We start from the raw sequence: 15799 nt of genomic DNA, 5'->3' as shown, positions 1-15799 counted from the left end.
TTAGCACATTAGCTCATAAGTCCCTCATAGTGAAATTCGACTACTTAATATGTCCTTCAGCAGAATGCCATCACTTTCTGAGAAAGAAACCAGTGGTTGAAGGGGCTGACCCACTGCCCACACAGTGCTTTGTGGTTGGCTGGAGCAAAATGGAAATACTTACCGCAGACCATTAGATAAAGAAGGCTATCTAGGAGCCTCTATACGTATAGTACATGTATACATTTTGGAAAATCAGTAGCAAATGCTAGATCTATAAAAGTATTAAGTAACAAAAAATGGAGTCAAGCAAGCTTCTTTTAGAATGTCAGAAAGAGAAGAGTGGGCAGGTTTTAGTGCTACTCTTACCAACTTGATGATGACGACATTGAGTAGTTTCGACCAGTTTCCTGGGATTAGAGTCAAGGAGGAGTCGCTGATAAAGAGGACATTTAAGATTTTAAAGGGAGTCTGAGGATTTTAAGTTTACTTGAAAGGAGTGCCCTGGTGATCACTTATAACTGTAGGACATCCTAAACAAGCCAACACCGGAATTTGAGACCTGCTGCATTGATCTGAACCGTAGGATTTTTTTTAAGTGATACTGGCTGTGGATTTATCATCAGCACTTTTGCGGGGATGATGAAGATGGATCACAAAAACTCAGTCTTTTTGATACCTGCATCCATTCAGGCAGTGCCGACATGCAAGAAAAAGAAAGGGAAAACCTTCCAGTTCCATCTATTAATTCATAGACTTTGTCATTTTGGTCTCTGCTTTTGGGATAAGATGCGTTTAATTACAGGGTGGCTAAGTCTTTTGATAAGGAAATCAGAAAAATAGAAATCAATGCATAGTTGTTATGTACTACATACTCTGTTACCTTGAATGCAGATGGCACTACAGTTACTCAATCTTCACAGATGTCAGTAGGATACAATTTCAGGGGATTTTCTTACAGCTGACCAATAAATAAAACCTGGGAATTTGCTGTTTAAGGGCCCACTTATTTTTAAATCCGCTCAATCGAGCTTTTGAGCACATAGCAGATTTGAGGCATCTGTAAGTTACTGGGGGTTTTATCTGAGTAGAAATCTGAGGCCCATAAAGGAAGTCTGAATTGTTTTCCCACAAGAGGAGATGGCTTAATCCTGGTTTGGTAAATGTCTGTCAGAAATCTCTCTGATTCAAGCAACTGCAATAAACTACTTATTTTGTGTGTTCTTGCATTCTGTTTATTAAAGAATTTCCTGAAAATGAAAAACAATACAAGATATGCAGTCAAACTGACATCCATTGTGCATAAATAACGTGGCATATGAGTGTTGGCACAGATGAGAATGTACAGCTGTTGTAGCCCATTGTTAGGCGATACAGATGAAGGGTACCCTACGCGCCGAAGACCTGTGCACGAAAACAGGTCACAAAACTATGAACAAGGAAACAAACATTTCAAACTCTCTAAGGTCAGGATGCGTTCCTGGTAATGCCTAGTCCTTCGCAATGGTACAGGGTGGCGCGTAAGTGGGTCCCAAAGGTGATGGTGGGGGAATGGGGGGGAAGGTGGAGACAGGGTCAGAGAAGGAGTGACACCAAATAAGGGTTGAGCATCATTTTTGCTTTCAAAGCAGCTGACAAGTCGGCTAGTCAAAAAGCTACAGTGCTTTAAGTTTGGACGAGGTGAAGCATGTGTATTCCTGGCGAGAGAGAGATTTTGCAGTGGTTATCAAATACATCGGAATTTGGCATCAATGTGGGCCAGTTTGTGGTATAGCTTCTCCATTGACATAATGTGCCAGAGGACCCTAAATCATAGGGCAATAAGGGGGCAGTGGCCTTTTTCCAGACAAGTGCTATCAGTTGATTGGCAGCGCCCAAAATGTGGCTAATTCTCCAATCAGTATGTGTCATCGCTTTCAGTGCTAGAGGTTGGATGCCCAGTATATCAGTGGTGTATGAGGCCGGAAGTGAAAATCCTGCTGGGCCCTTGATATGTCCCAGAATCTCCTTCCATTATGTAGTGGTGAATGTGCAAAACCACCAGCTGTGACATAAATCCCCCGGTCACGCCGGCAGACAGCAGAAGCTGTAGGGCAAATAGTGTGGAGGCGTGTTGGTGTATAGTACCACTGAACCATGATCCAATTCAATTAACTTTATTTCGATAAAAGGTATCATAAAAGTTCATAAAAGATACAGTAAATGCAATAATGAAATATTTTTAAAACCAATATATACATAAGTACTACACTAGATACAGATATTACCTATGTCTCAGTTAATCGAATTATCAGAATACACGATATAAAATGTGTATTATTTAAAATTCTAATAATTAAAAAAAAACACTGTATAAACATTCTAGTGAACATAATCGGTGCCAGCTGTAATCATTGATCTTGTTACAATTCATATTTTTTCTCCCACTTTTTCCTTATATAATACACTGCAAGCAGATACCTACTAATGCCAAATACAAGAACCTGACATGTATCTGTTAATAGGATTCTTTCTGCGTCTCTACACCTCCGTACTCCTAAATTTATACAAAGGGGTTTAATCCACTTTATCTTTTGAGCCTTATATGCCGGACAGAAGAACAGAACATGTGTGATGTCCTCCCTCCCACCACCATTGCACATGGAGCATTTATCATCACTGTTTTTATTCCACCTTGCAGTACAACTTTTTAACAAGAGTATTCTATACCTAAATTTGAGATATAGGGTTTTAGCTAGTGGAGGGTTCACTTCATTCAGGAAGGGTTCGTACTGAGGGTCTACTTTGAACAACAGAAATTCTCTGGTTAGGGAGCCATTTAATATATCATTAGTTCTGTGTTCGTTCATATAGACCCAAAAGATAGCTTTTAATGTCCTTCTCGAATTAGTGGTTAGTGCATTAGGACTATTCCAAAAATGTGACAGTCCTAGCCTCTCAAACCATACTCTTACATGTGAAAACCATGTGATACGGTTAGGGATATCCAGAGATATCCAGATCTTTTAATTCCTCTAACTCTGCTCTGTAATAGAGGAGAGCCGGTGTAGACCATAACCGTACCCAAAACATTAGTGGTCTAAGTATTGCGTGATGGTCAGTGCGCCTCATCTTCAGGTCTAGCATCATCAGGATTGTAGGAGTACGCACAGGTATCTTTAGGAGAGATCTGTAGAATATATATTATTTTCTTCCACCTCAAATGATTTTTTACATGCAGGGCCCCACAGTTCTGCCCCATATAGGGCTGCCGCTTGAGCTTTAGCACGGTACACCTCAAGTGCAGGAAGCACAGCTTTACTCTGACTTTCCCCATGCCTTTTTAGTATGGGGCGACTATTCTGAATCAAGAGTAACTTGCTTTTATCTATTTGGGTTTTCCACTGAATTTTAGAATCAAGTGAGACTCCCAAATAGTTAAAGTTTTGAACATATTCCAATTTTTGATTGCCTAGAACCAGATTCCCTCTATAGTAACTGTGGTGATTTATAGCCATGTATTTGGTCTTAGTAGCATTTATCTCTAATCCTTTCTCACTGCAATAAGAGGCAAAGGAGTTGAGAAGACGCTGTAAACCATTTGCAGTTTGAGATATTAGAATGGTGTCATCTGCAAACAATAAGGACGACACCACCCCCCCCCCAGTTTAGGTGAATAATTTCTGCATTTACTTAAAAAAATAAATAGGAACATCATTAACAAACAAGGAAAAGAGGGTAGGCGCCAGGACACAGCCCTGGCGCACTCCTCTTTTTATAGGGATAGGACTCTGTAATTCACCTCCAGGGCCCCACCTTACCCTAGCGAAGTTATCACGTTGTAATCTTATTAACTGCTCCATAATTTTCGCGGGTAATCCCTGTTTCTCAAGTGCTTTCCACAGCAGATGCCTGGGTATGAGGTTGAAAGCAGCTCTTAGGTCAATAAAAGCCACATACAAATGTCCCTTCTTTAAACTAATGTATTTCCATGTGGAACAGGAGCCCATATTATCATTGATGCCCAGGCTGCTGGCGCTGTGCGCCTCTTAGTTCCCATTCTGAATAGTTACCAAATAAAGAGATGGGCGCTGGGAGCAGGAATCACAAGAACAGGATTTATTACTCATGAGGAGAGCCTGTCATTTCCGACACGAAACAAGGTGTCATCGGGAGGTGCTCTAACAAGTGAGCTGAAACGTTGTCTTTTATACTTTACAGAACACTTAGCATTACAATCACGACATTGTGAAACACGGAAAGAACATCCCCATGATCCTCGTGTCAATCCTACCCCACATATGTTCACAATAGGGACCCTTGACCTGCTGATAAGAGGGGAGGGTAATCACGCAGCTGAGTGTTCCGCCAACTTTTAGGATGTGTGCGCCTGATCATAGCCCAGGGGGTGGGGTGCCCAGGATCAATAGTGGGTCCTTTGAAGAGGAGTGATTCCATACAATAAGCAGTAAACAGTATCTCCTGGCTTAGGCGATGACCTCAGACATGTGTGGACAGTCAATCGCGGAGGGAGGGTTTACTAACAGAGGGGTTATTCATGAAAGGAGAGGAGGTGCTGGTCAGGCGCGGCCGTGACTCCCAAGGACAGGGTCTTACAGAAGAAGAAGGTTTATGACTTGCCCGTGTGAGGAGAAGGGAGGGGGAGCCAGGGTGGACACAGGGACAGAGTCGCATAGAGAGAGAGAGGTCTTATGACTTATGCGTGAGAGAGCGGGGACAGTCAGGTGCAGCTGGGGAGGGCTATGTCAGCTAAGGCAAAGGATGCCTCTCCAAGAGGGAATGGGGGGAGTTTGCGTGGGTCAAGCAGGAGGGTTGCCTTTCAGGGCAGGGTCGCGCAGAGGGAGAGGGTTTCATAGTCTATGCATGTGAGAGAGGGAGGGGGGGGTTCAGATACGCGCAGAAGGGAAGCCGGTGATTCTAATGAGCAGGAAAAAGGCCAGGGTGCCTAAAAATGGCTGTTATGTACATATGGGGCGGGCTTTTACTGGCAGAGTGATGCGGTCAATATTTTACGGTATTCATGGTGCTTACAGGGAGAGGAGCGGGAAAATGGAATAATGAACGCTGTTTATGTACATCAATTTCTCAAATTTCCACAGTCGCCCCTTTTTACATTACAGAGTTCATTTTTGTAATTGATGGGGGTACAAAAATACACGGGCGTGGTTGAAGAATTAGCATTTGTCAATATTAACATTTGGCATATAATCATGGACAGTTGATGTGATTGGCAGGATGCAGTACATAGGAAATTGCATTTGTCGAGTTCCTAACATTCAAACGCACTACATAGCATAAATGTATCTGACTTAAAAATGTGACCAACGAACATTTCGACCAAGTAGCTGAGGGCGGAATTCAGTTCAGTACACAAGATCTCCTCGTCACAGTGTCTTTTTAGCAGTGAGCCATCACTGGTAGGCTCTAGTCCGTATACTCTCGTTGGCGCTGTTGAGCACCGGCGGTGGAGCTATAGGTCCAGCTCGTATTCAACCTTTCGCGTTGCAAGGTGCGGTCTGTCCTCTGCAGTTAGACCACAGTCCTGTTCCCTAACCAGTCCTTTTAGTGGCGCCTTATGCTCGGCACCTATATTTCCGTGGCAACACCCTATTCCCACCTGAATGCCGTTCCTTTTGGCGTGAAGTCACATGGAAAAGAGGGTGTGTGTTGTTCAAATAGTCGACAGGAGAGAGGGCGGAGTTGGGTCAGAGTTCCTGGGACACACAAAAGGGACCAAGGGAGCAAAGGATAACAAGCAGGCAGGCCCATCAATCGGGCCCAAAGAAGGGGGACGGAGACTCCAGGCACACGTGGGTTAGCAGACGGAGGGCTTCAGGACAGCCCGTCAAGTTTCATTTTCCACGTTTGAAATTGCTGTCTCGTCCCGTATCTTGTTGCTCTGCAGCTCCACCTTTGGTCGAGGTCACATGTGTCTCAAGATCTGCAGCTAGGCTGTACGTCACGTCCGACCCTTCTCCTCCGGTGATCGTAAATCTTTGAATAGGTACAAAACAAGCTTTTAGAGAACTGACAGAAGAAGTCATTTATGCAGGTGAATTCCTCCCTCAATCCTACGCACTTGGGAGATACGCTCATCGGTCACAGTCAGAGGTCTATTACCAAGCAGTGCATATGTCAACATTCCTACTGTGTTCATGCCAAGTGTATTCATCGTCTATTCATGACATAAATGTATAGAAATAATATTCCCATCAACTGCGCATTTCATCAATTTCAACATTTTGGAACTTCCAGTGGAGACTTGCCTTTCAAACCCGAGCCTTTAACAGTCTAACATTTCCCTTCAAGGCTGGCTAACCTTTTCAAACAGGGCGGGGGCGCTATCATCGAGAGTCACGTAAAACAGGTTTTTCTCGAGGGACAACAGTTACTCATGGTCATCATGTTTATATCCGGGACAGCAGCTGGGGTCAATCAAATGGGGCGGGGATGCTTCGGGCATTAGCGCTTGGGTGCAAAGGGAGTGGGGCAATCTGGGCATTGGGGGTCAATCTAGACATTGGCGCTTGTTTCTAACAACAATAAAAAATAGGGTGCCATTGACACATAGTTCCCCTTTTAAGAGGGCCAGATTAGGGGGCCGTAGTCGTCTTACCTGTCCTTTCTTTCTTAGCCAATTCGAGTTCATTCATTTTGTAGAAAGGAGAGGTAGTAGCATGGCAAGGTACAATCATTTTAGTTTCTGTCAATTTCGCTGAACACCTTCGCGTTCAATAAGTATCCAATCAGACTGGTGCCAGCGAGGCACAATTTTACCATAAAAAGGAAGAGGAAATAGGGAGACTCTCATAGAGAGTGAGAGTCGTCCGCAATCTAAACGAGCCATTCGGTACACGTATGACATGTAGAGAGAGAGAGAGAGAGAGAGAGAGAGAGAGAGAGAGAGAGAGAGAGAGAGACGTGTACGAAAATAGGTCATTTAGTGCGTTCACAACACAGAACAGCAGGGGGTCAGGTAACGGAGAGACGCAAACAAAGGGAGAACATAAACCCCTACAGTACACACACACAAACTCAGGCGAAGGAAGACAGTACATGTATTACATATATAAGACATTCACAACAAAACAGAAAACAATAGTTGGCCAACAAGATCTATTTTTTTTTTCCTACTTATCTTTACTATCCTATTTACCTATGTGCTTAGCTCTTTTTACCTTTCCCTCCTTTTCCCTCTCGCTTGTTATCTCTGCGAGCGTTCTCAATTGCCAATACTTACACCTCAGTTAGTCGATCAGAAATTAACCTGGTCGCGCTATTTACCCATGGTTGGATCTTAAACCATTTTTCATTTTCTTCCTTTGGTGGGAATTTTCTCCAGGCGGAGGCAACGGCAAGTATTGATCGGGAGAACAGTCGGACAGCTTGGCTATATCTATAAGAGTGTGAGAAGGGGGCAGTACATTTTGAACATCAGCAACATTTCTAACTTCCCAGACGGGTGGTGCCTTGGTAACTCTTACCCGTGCACTCTTCTTTGCCCTTTCCCTATCTAGTCAAACGTCGAGTTACATTATCTAACGTGTTATTTCGAGTCAATTTTCGTCATACAGTACCCGTCAAGTCTCTATGTCCGTCCATCCTCCCAGTCATATTCCCTTCTTCCCCTTTCGTCGGTGGTTCGATCATCGTTCTCCCATACTTCAGCCGACGTTCCGACGCGACCTGCAGAAGGGAGGAGAAAGAAGGGGTGGGGGGGCAGAATTCAAACCACATCAGCATGCAGTAATCCGAAAATGTTTTTACCTACCACATACTCGACCTATCTCCACGTAGTGCATTTCTTTACCATCTCGGCGTTTAAGCCCAGAGGGACCAGTAATGTCAGATAGATAATCATTGACGATCTGCGTATCTACATGAGTTACTTGGTCGCGACCCCTTTTGGTTGTGTGCAAGGGTGGCGGTCAGGTGGCATTTCTGTGGTGTCGTTTTAAGGCGTCTAAAACACTTTCCGGCTGCCTATGACACATAATGTAGCTGCTAAATATCGGGTCCCTTTTAACCTTCAGCCTTCATCATACTTTCTCGTTGCTCACAGTAGAAATACATTCAAAACTCATTAATGCAACCGCTACAACTATGCTTTCTTTTTCAAAATACTTTTAATAAAAAGTGTTGGTGTATAAATACAGGCCTACAACCCAGTGGACCGGCCACGGAGCAGATTGGAACTGTACATAAGAAGAACGAAGTTGGTGGCAGTTCATTGCATAAAGTGCGGCAGTGCAATAAAATCGTATCGAACTTTCCCACAGAGCAAGCATGATGCATGTCAAGAATTCAGTTCTTCAATTAATTCATTAATTCATTATCCAAATGCTCATTCAGTGCCTAAATTATACCAATTCATTGTTCCCAATCATAATTAGTACCCACCCTAAATCAGTTCATTGTCCAAACACATGATCAATATCTGTATTGCTTTCTTCTCTAAGCACATAATCACTATCCATCTTATCGACTTTCATTGTCCAAAAATGCATACATATCTCAGAGCATCAATATTCGAGCAATCCGGGTGAACAGGGAGTTCGAAAGTTTCGTTTCGTGTATCGGCGCCATTTTGGGCGAGGTCAGGCAGGTTGCGGTATAGTCAGAATGTCTCCAATGACTCATGGTTGGACCAGAACCTTCCGTTGGCAGTTCAAAAAGTTTTTCGCAATGTGGTAACAGTCTAACAATATGGACCATCAGTCAAAGAGTGGGGAGGGCGGCAACAATTTTCCTACCGGGTCATTCTGGTGTTCCACCGGAACTGAACAAGTCTGTACCTTGGCTGTGTTTTAGCCATTTCCAAACTGAGGCTGGCGCCGGCAGGAGTGCGTCTATGTCGCGGGTCCCAGTGAGGGGGACGGGGGCGCCCATGCGGAGGGGTTGGGGGGCCCCCCGGCTCTCATAGAATCTTCAAAGTTGAGGAGAGAAGGCATGGGGCGTGTGCCCGTCCCGGGCAAAAGACCGCTTTTCGATGTGGACCCTCTTTAAGCAAGAGCGTTGGGGTGTCGCTGGAAGCCTCCACCTGGAGGGAGGTGGGGAGGCTCGTTCGCGCCGCCTCCCCCTTCCAGCGACCCCGCGCCGATCCTCGGCTCCGCCGCTTCGGTATTGGCCGTGCCGGCTATTGAAGATGGGGGGGGGGAGGTCGGTGGCTGAGGCAAGACAGCCCCCCCCTTGACATGTGGCGGGACTACCTGCAATTGTCCAGGCTTCGACATGTGGCGGGACTACCTGCAATTGTCCAGGCGTCGACATGTGGCGGGACTACCTGTAAGCGCCGCCGTCCTCGCCTTGGCTTCGGCCTTCTTTGCGGGCCGGATCAGGCGAGAGAGGGAGAGGGGGGGTGGTCGGTGGCTGGGGCAAGACAGCCCCCCCCGTGGCCTGCAGGGCAGCAGAAGAGGAGAGAAGGAGAGGCCATCACGGTTTTCTGGGCCGTCCGCCCCACAGCCTCCCCTTCCGACTGCGGCCAGGCGAGCCCTGCATGCATCGAGGCCTCGCCTTCTGGATGGGCGCTTCCGGAATGGGGGTAGGTACCTATTGATTTGTATCTATTTCATGTGACCGTTATTTGGGCGTGGTGGGCAATGAGGCAGACATGTTTGGAGCAGGAATAGGCAACGGAACCTAGCTACCTCGTGGTTGCCTTGGTGTCAAGCTTGTCTTCCCTCGCCATTTTTATGTTTATTTTTGCGGGTTATTTCTAACGTTTCTTATTTTATTTTTAGCGAAGTTGATAACTCATCAGTTGCCTACTGATTTCGCTCAACTCTTTTTCTTGTATTTTTATGCCATAACCTATTATAAGCTATAGCGACTAGTCCACACTTAATGAACATGTCCTTATTAGGTGTGCCCTCCAGTGGAGCTGGATGGTTCATCTCTAATAAGCGGTCCGGGCTAAACAGGCTACCAATCAGTGGGGAGAAGATAGGCATGACGGATTACAACGGGGACAAAAGTCTGCACTACCTATCTTATCACGGCGGGCAAAGACTAGACAGAATATTTCTATTCTCCGTTGTTTGCAGGCGGTGAATACCTCAAAAGAACCAATACCGAACACTTAATGTACGGTCAATCAAACAATCAGTGGGGGGAATAAGTAGGTACGACGTGTTAAAGGTTTGCGTTACCTACCTTTTCGCTACCTACAAAGAGAGACCTTGTTCTTCCCTGTTTGTAGACAGAGAATCTCCAGACAATAATCCACGAACAACAGTTCGGGAAACAGTGGGGGAGGAAGATAGGCACGACGGATTACAACGGGGACAAAAGTCTGCGTTACCTATCCTTCACTGCTTGCAAAGGGAGAGCCTGTTGTTTCTCCGTTTGCAGACGGTGAATCTCCAGAGGTACCAACAAAAGAGTAATACTAGTATTATCCAAATCAAACAATCATTTCACAATTTGTCGCATTTACGCGACCTTACCCGGACCGGACCGTGTGGGCAGTTCTTCACCTTCCTCCTTCCAGCGCCCGATCGTTCTCTTACTCCATGATTTTACCGCAGCAGTCCTGTGGGATTCCAGTCAGGACAGTAGGTCACTCGAGAGAGGTCCGTTCAGAATCGGTGAAGTTCATTCAATCGGCAGCCGGACGAGGGCCCTCTCAAGGCAGGTATACTCCGATCATTTAGATATTCACCTCATCGTCTGGATCTCTCTTACTGGACCTCATGTCACTGATGGACCCCGCGTTGGGACGCCAATTGTGGAACAGGAGCCCATATTATCATCGATGCCCAGGCTGCTGGCGCTGTGCGCCTCTTAGTTCCCATTCTGAATAGTTACCAAATAAAGAGACGGGCGCTGGGAGCAGGAATCACAAGAACAGGATTTATTACTCATGAGGAGAGCCTGTCATTTCCGACACGAAACAAGGTGTCATCGGGAGGTGCTCTAACAAGTGAGCTGAAACGTCGTCTTTTATACTTTACAGAACACTTAGCATTACAATCACGACATTGTGAAACACGGAAAGAACATCCCCATGATCCTCGTGTCAATCCTACCCCACATATGTTCACAATAGGGACCCTTGACCTGCTGATAAGAGGGGAGGGTAATCACGCAGCTGAGTGTTCCGCCAACTTTTAGGATGTGTGCGCCTGATCATAGCCCAGGGGGTGGGGTGCCCAGGATCAATAGTGGGTCCTTTGAAGAGGAGTGATTCCATACAATAAGCAGTAAACAGTATCTCCTGGCTTAGGCGATGACCTCAGACATGTGTGGACAGTCAATCGCGGAGGGAGGGTTTACTAACAGAGGGGTTATTCATGAAAGGAGAGGAGGTGCTGGTCAGGCGCGGCCGTGACTCCCAAGGATAGGGTCTTACAGAAGAAGAAGGTTTATGACTTGCCCGTGTGAGGAGAAGGGAGGGGGAGCCAGGGTGGACACAGGGACAGAGTTGCATAGAGAGAGAGAGGTCTTATGACTTATGCGTGAGAGAGCAGGGACAGTCAAGTGCAGCTGGGGAGGGCTATGTCAGCTAAGGCAAAGGATGCCTCTCCAAGAGGGAATGGGGGGGGTTTGCGTGGGTCAAGCAGGAGGGTTGCCTTTCAGGGCAGGGTCGCGCAGAGGGAGAGGGTTTCATAGTCTATGCATGTGAGAGAGGGAGGGGGGGTTCAGATACGCGCAGAAGGGAAGCCGGTGATTCTAATGAGCAGGAAAAAGGCCAGGGTGCCTAAAAATGGCTGTCATGTACATATGGGGCGGGCTTTTACTGGCAGAGTGATGCGGTCAATATTTTACGGTATTCATGGTGCTTACAGGGAGAGGAGCGGGAAAATGGAATAATGAACGCTGTTTATGTACACCAATTTCTCAAATTTCCACATCCAGGTCAGACAGCAAAACCTAAACTATTGTGCTGATTTTGCTTCTGAATCCCGCTTGGAATTTGGAAAGTACATTCCCTTTAATCCATATATTAATTCTATTTAAAAGGTGTCTGGCATATATTTATATATTTTTTGCAGTAGATCTATCAAACTGATATGGCGGTTATTAGCTGGATCTCGCCTATCCCCCTTTTTTTGGATACAGATAATTACCACCCCCCTCCATGAGACAGGTATTTCAGCTCCCGCTGCTATAAAATTAAACGGGTGATTAAGTTACGGCCCCCAGATACTCGGGTCATGTCTATATAGGTCTCCTGGAATGGAGTCTAGACCGGGGGCTTTGCTTTTCTTCACCAAATTTATTGCTGAAATTGTTTCCTCTAGGTTAAACTCCAGGATACTCTCTTCCTGGTTAGACACTGAGAGGCGATTCCACTCGACCTCAAAATCCAAGGCAGCATATATGGAAGTAAAGTGATCACTCCTAGTCTTTTCCTCCAGATATACTTCTCCAGTACCCCTTTCTTTATGGTTTTTGTTTGACCCTAATTTCCAGAATAAACAGGAATCTTTGTTCATAGCTGCCATTAGCATGATTGACCAGATTAAATCATCCCATGCCGATTTGGCATTCACAAGAACTTTCTTGTAACTTTGTCGCACTTCCCTTACCTTTGACAAGCTTTATTATAGCATAGTTTCCCCACGGGCCTCCTACTTCCAGTTTCTGAATCTACTTTAACTGGCTTTGTTAACATGGGGACTATTGCACTGAAAAATCCCTTATGTAATTCCAGGAACAAATCCCCATCTATTGGAGCTTCAGTATGTATAAGGGGGGGGAAAAGTCGAAGCTAATAATTTATAGATGTTTGCTAAATGTTTTCCATTATCCAAGATCTGTGCCCATTTGACTGCTCGACGGTTATTGGAAACAATTACATTATCTGTTGATACCGGGTGGGAACTTCTATAGTCTACCATGAGCTTTTGGCTGTGTCTCATTAGGGTATGCTTCTGTATGTCTAGGGATGTCACGTCAAAGACATTTGCACTGCTTTTGAGAGATGCCCTCAAAAGTGCCTGTTTGCGAATGTGTTTAGTATAGGTGTGTGCGGGGAGGCGTAGAATGCTGAAGCACATGGTAGGTTCTAGATATCAGTCACCTGGAGCACTCATATGCCCCCTACCTGCTCCTCAAAGTGGGTGAGAGCCTTTGTGACCCACTGAAAATTGAGGTGGGGGTGGGGTTGGAGTACCCACTGACCCAACTGGCAATATTGCAGTCACGTCGGTTCAGGGAGGTTTGTAGTCAGATTTGAAATGGTCAAAGGGCTTATTGCCTCCCACAAACAAGTTGCGTAGGGTTCTACACTCTCCAGCCTTCCAGCTAGGGAATACACGAGGGTAAAGGGTGGGGTTAAAATCCGTTTTGCAGGCAAATGGTGTGTTGGGAGAAGGAAAGGTGGTAAGGCCTCTCTTAAGGACTAGTTTGTCCCATATCGCAAGGACTGTCTTTGTGGGGGTAGCCATGTAAGCATTCCTTGGCCTTGCATGCTTAGGGAGCCAAGCTAGATTCCTTAAGGGTCGCCACTGCTCTGTCCATGTGAAGCCAGTGTTTGTCGCTCTCAGGGACAACCCACTCAGAAATTTGGCGTAAATGGGTCACCCAGTAGTATTCGTGAAGGTTCGGGCAAGTTAAGCCACCTTTGTCTCTGGGTAGCATCTTCAAGGAGTTAGAGAGCCTGGGTTGTTTACCACTTCTGATGTAGGAGGGGATGTTGCATTGTAGGTGCAGCATATTGTCAGTGGGATGGGTGTGGGTAAGGATTGGAAAAGGTACAGGATCCTGGGAGAGGTCCTTCTCTATGGACCGGTGCCCATCTGGCCAGCTAGCTTGTGTCCAGCTGTTCACTCGAAATTCAACCCTTTTATTTTTTACTCAGTGGCTACTTGGTTGTTTAATGAGGCATAAAGAATAAGACCCTCCCTCCTTCAGTGTCAAACATCCTGGAATTGTGTATTTTCAACTGAGTTCCCTACTAATGTTAATCTGATGCAAGAAACGTTTTCAGGTTTTACTGATTGTTTTAAAAATCATCCTTGTAAACATGAAATTATAGAATTGAAACACATGCAACAATACTTGTGCATATATCTTAGACATATAAGAGCTATCAACAATTGCATAGCGAGTAGAAGGTAAGTTTGATGGGGATATGCCCTCGATAAAGATAAGACAGAAATTTGCCTACTTAACTGCCATTGCAGCAGCTCAACAATTAGCGACACAGGATTGAAATGGGAGTAAAAAATAATTAAATACTTAGGTATTAGGTTCAAAAAGTATTTGATCCCATCCAGAAGATATAATGAAAATAAAACACTCCTACACATCAAAGATCTATTAGACAGATGGTTCCTCGAACACATCACATGGTGGGATCGCATGGAGACCACCAAAATGATGATCTCTCCTTTGATCAACTTCCTCATAGGCATGTGTCCCATGCCCCTCTCTAATGCGTTCTTTGAAAAGCTGGACAACATTATAAGGGATTTGTTAATGTCCTCTAAAAGTCAAAGGATTGCACTTAAGAAGTTACGACTACCCAAACACCTCTGCGACCTTAACTTGCCAGACCATCAGGCTTACCAAATTTGCATTTCTGGACAGACACGGCACACATTGGATCAGTCTCTCTTCTACACTTGAACCTACTTGACTGTGCATTGAATAGAAAATCGTTCATCCTTTAGCCCTTATTTCCATACTTACTAATGAAGGAATCATACCAGATCACTCTGCGTCTATACTTTTAGGAACAGTCAGTGCTATCCGTAAACTAGCTAACACATTCAATCAAAAAGTATACAACTCCTCATTTACTTCCCTTATTCATAATACCAAACTCAGAATTCAAGGGAAAACGGCTGGGCAGAGAAAGGCATAGCACTGCTAAGAGACTTCAGCCCTCTTTCTGATCTCGTTCCCTTTTCGGCCATTAAATGTAAATTTAAACTGATCGACCTGGACTTTTACACATTTTTACAAATCAAAGGCCTAATATCTAAACTGAAATCTCATCACAAACCTGACATATGATCTAGTCTATATAAACTTCACTCTAGCAGAAATGTAGCATGCACAATGTACTCATTGCTCACACCTATAAGATAGAGACCATTAACACCCGCCGGGTACAAGAGAAATGTAAACGGATATTCCACACAATCGGGCCCCTCTCACAGCTGAGCCGAAACAAAACAAGGTAGCCCCCCTCACTGGCACAATGGAGATTCTGGACAGCTCATATGTCACACTTTACTCCTGCGAAACTCCATAAGCTAGGCTTAGCTCACTCCGATCTATGCTGGATGTTTAAAGACAGTGTAGGTGACCTTTAACATATGATTCTGGAATGGCATATGATAAAATATTTCAGGACTGACCTCAGCTAATCTAGTCACAAAATACTAAACATTAAGTGGACACCTGATGTCCCATACAACCCCCACTGATCACGCAAACCCTTCAACAGAGTCACATTTTGCTTTTTGACATCTTTATCACAATCTGCCTCAAATCCTTCCTATCAGAGTGGAAAAACCTTAATCAGTTATCAATACACACCAGGTGGGCTTCGACACAACTCATAAGAAATGCCAACAATCCCCTTAAAACATTTCTCTGCCTAAAGACCCCCTCAAACAGAAAAATTCTGAGAAAGCTAGATGACTGTCATCCCACAGCCCCATAAACACCTCACCTACACTGACACTTGGCCAAATTCCTCACTACAATGCTCATCTTCCTACATTAAGTCGATAGACTGACACAATACTAACTCCAAGTCTAACTGCGCTCATCCTAAGTAAAGTCTGGTGATATCCTGCCTGTTCCTTATTGTCCTTCCCCTCCTCCATTCCATATCTTTACAATATTCTTTCTGACTTTTTAC

General features: G+C 45.0%; 1 protein-coding gene across 1 annotated transcript in view; it reads left to right on the top strand.

Moving 5' to 3' along the window:
* LOC147700660 (C-type lectin domain family 2 member L-like) overlaps positions 1–15799 on the top strand; it is a 38802-nt gene that overhangs the window by 17613 nt on the left and 5390 nt on the right. The window lies entirely within an intron of this gene.

The sequence above is a fragment of the Lissotriton vulgaris genome, chromosome 7, assembly GCF_964263255.1.
Source record: "Lissotriton vulgaris chromosome 7, aLisVul1.2, whole genome shotgun sequence".
NCBI classification, from domain to species: Eukaryota; Metazoa; Chordata; class Amphibia; order Caudata; family Salamandridae; genus Lissotriton; species Lissotriton vulgaris.
The sequence above is the reverse complement of the archived record's forward strand: the minus strand, read 5'-3'. Positions and strand labels throughout refer to the sequence as shown.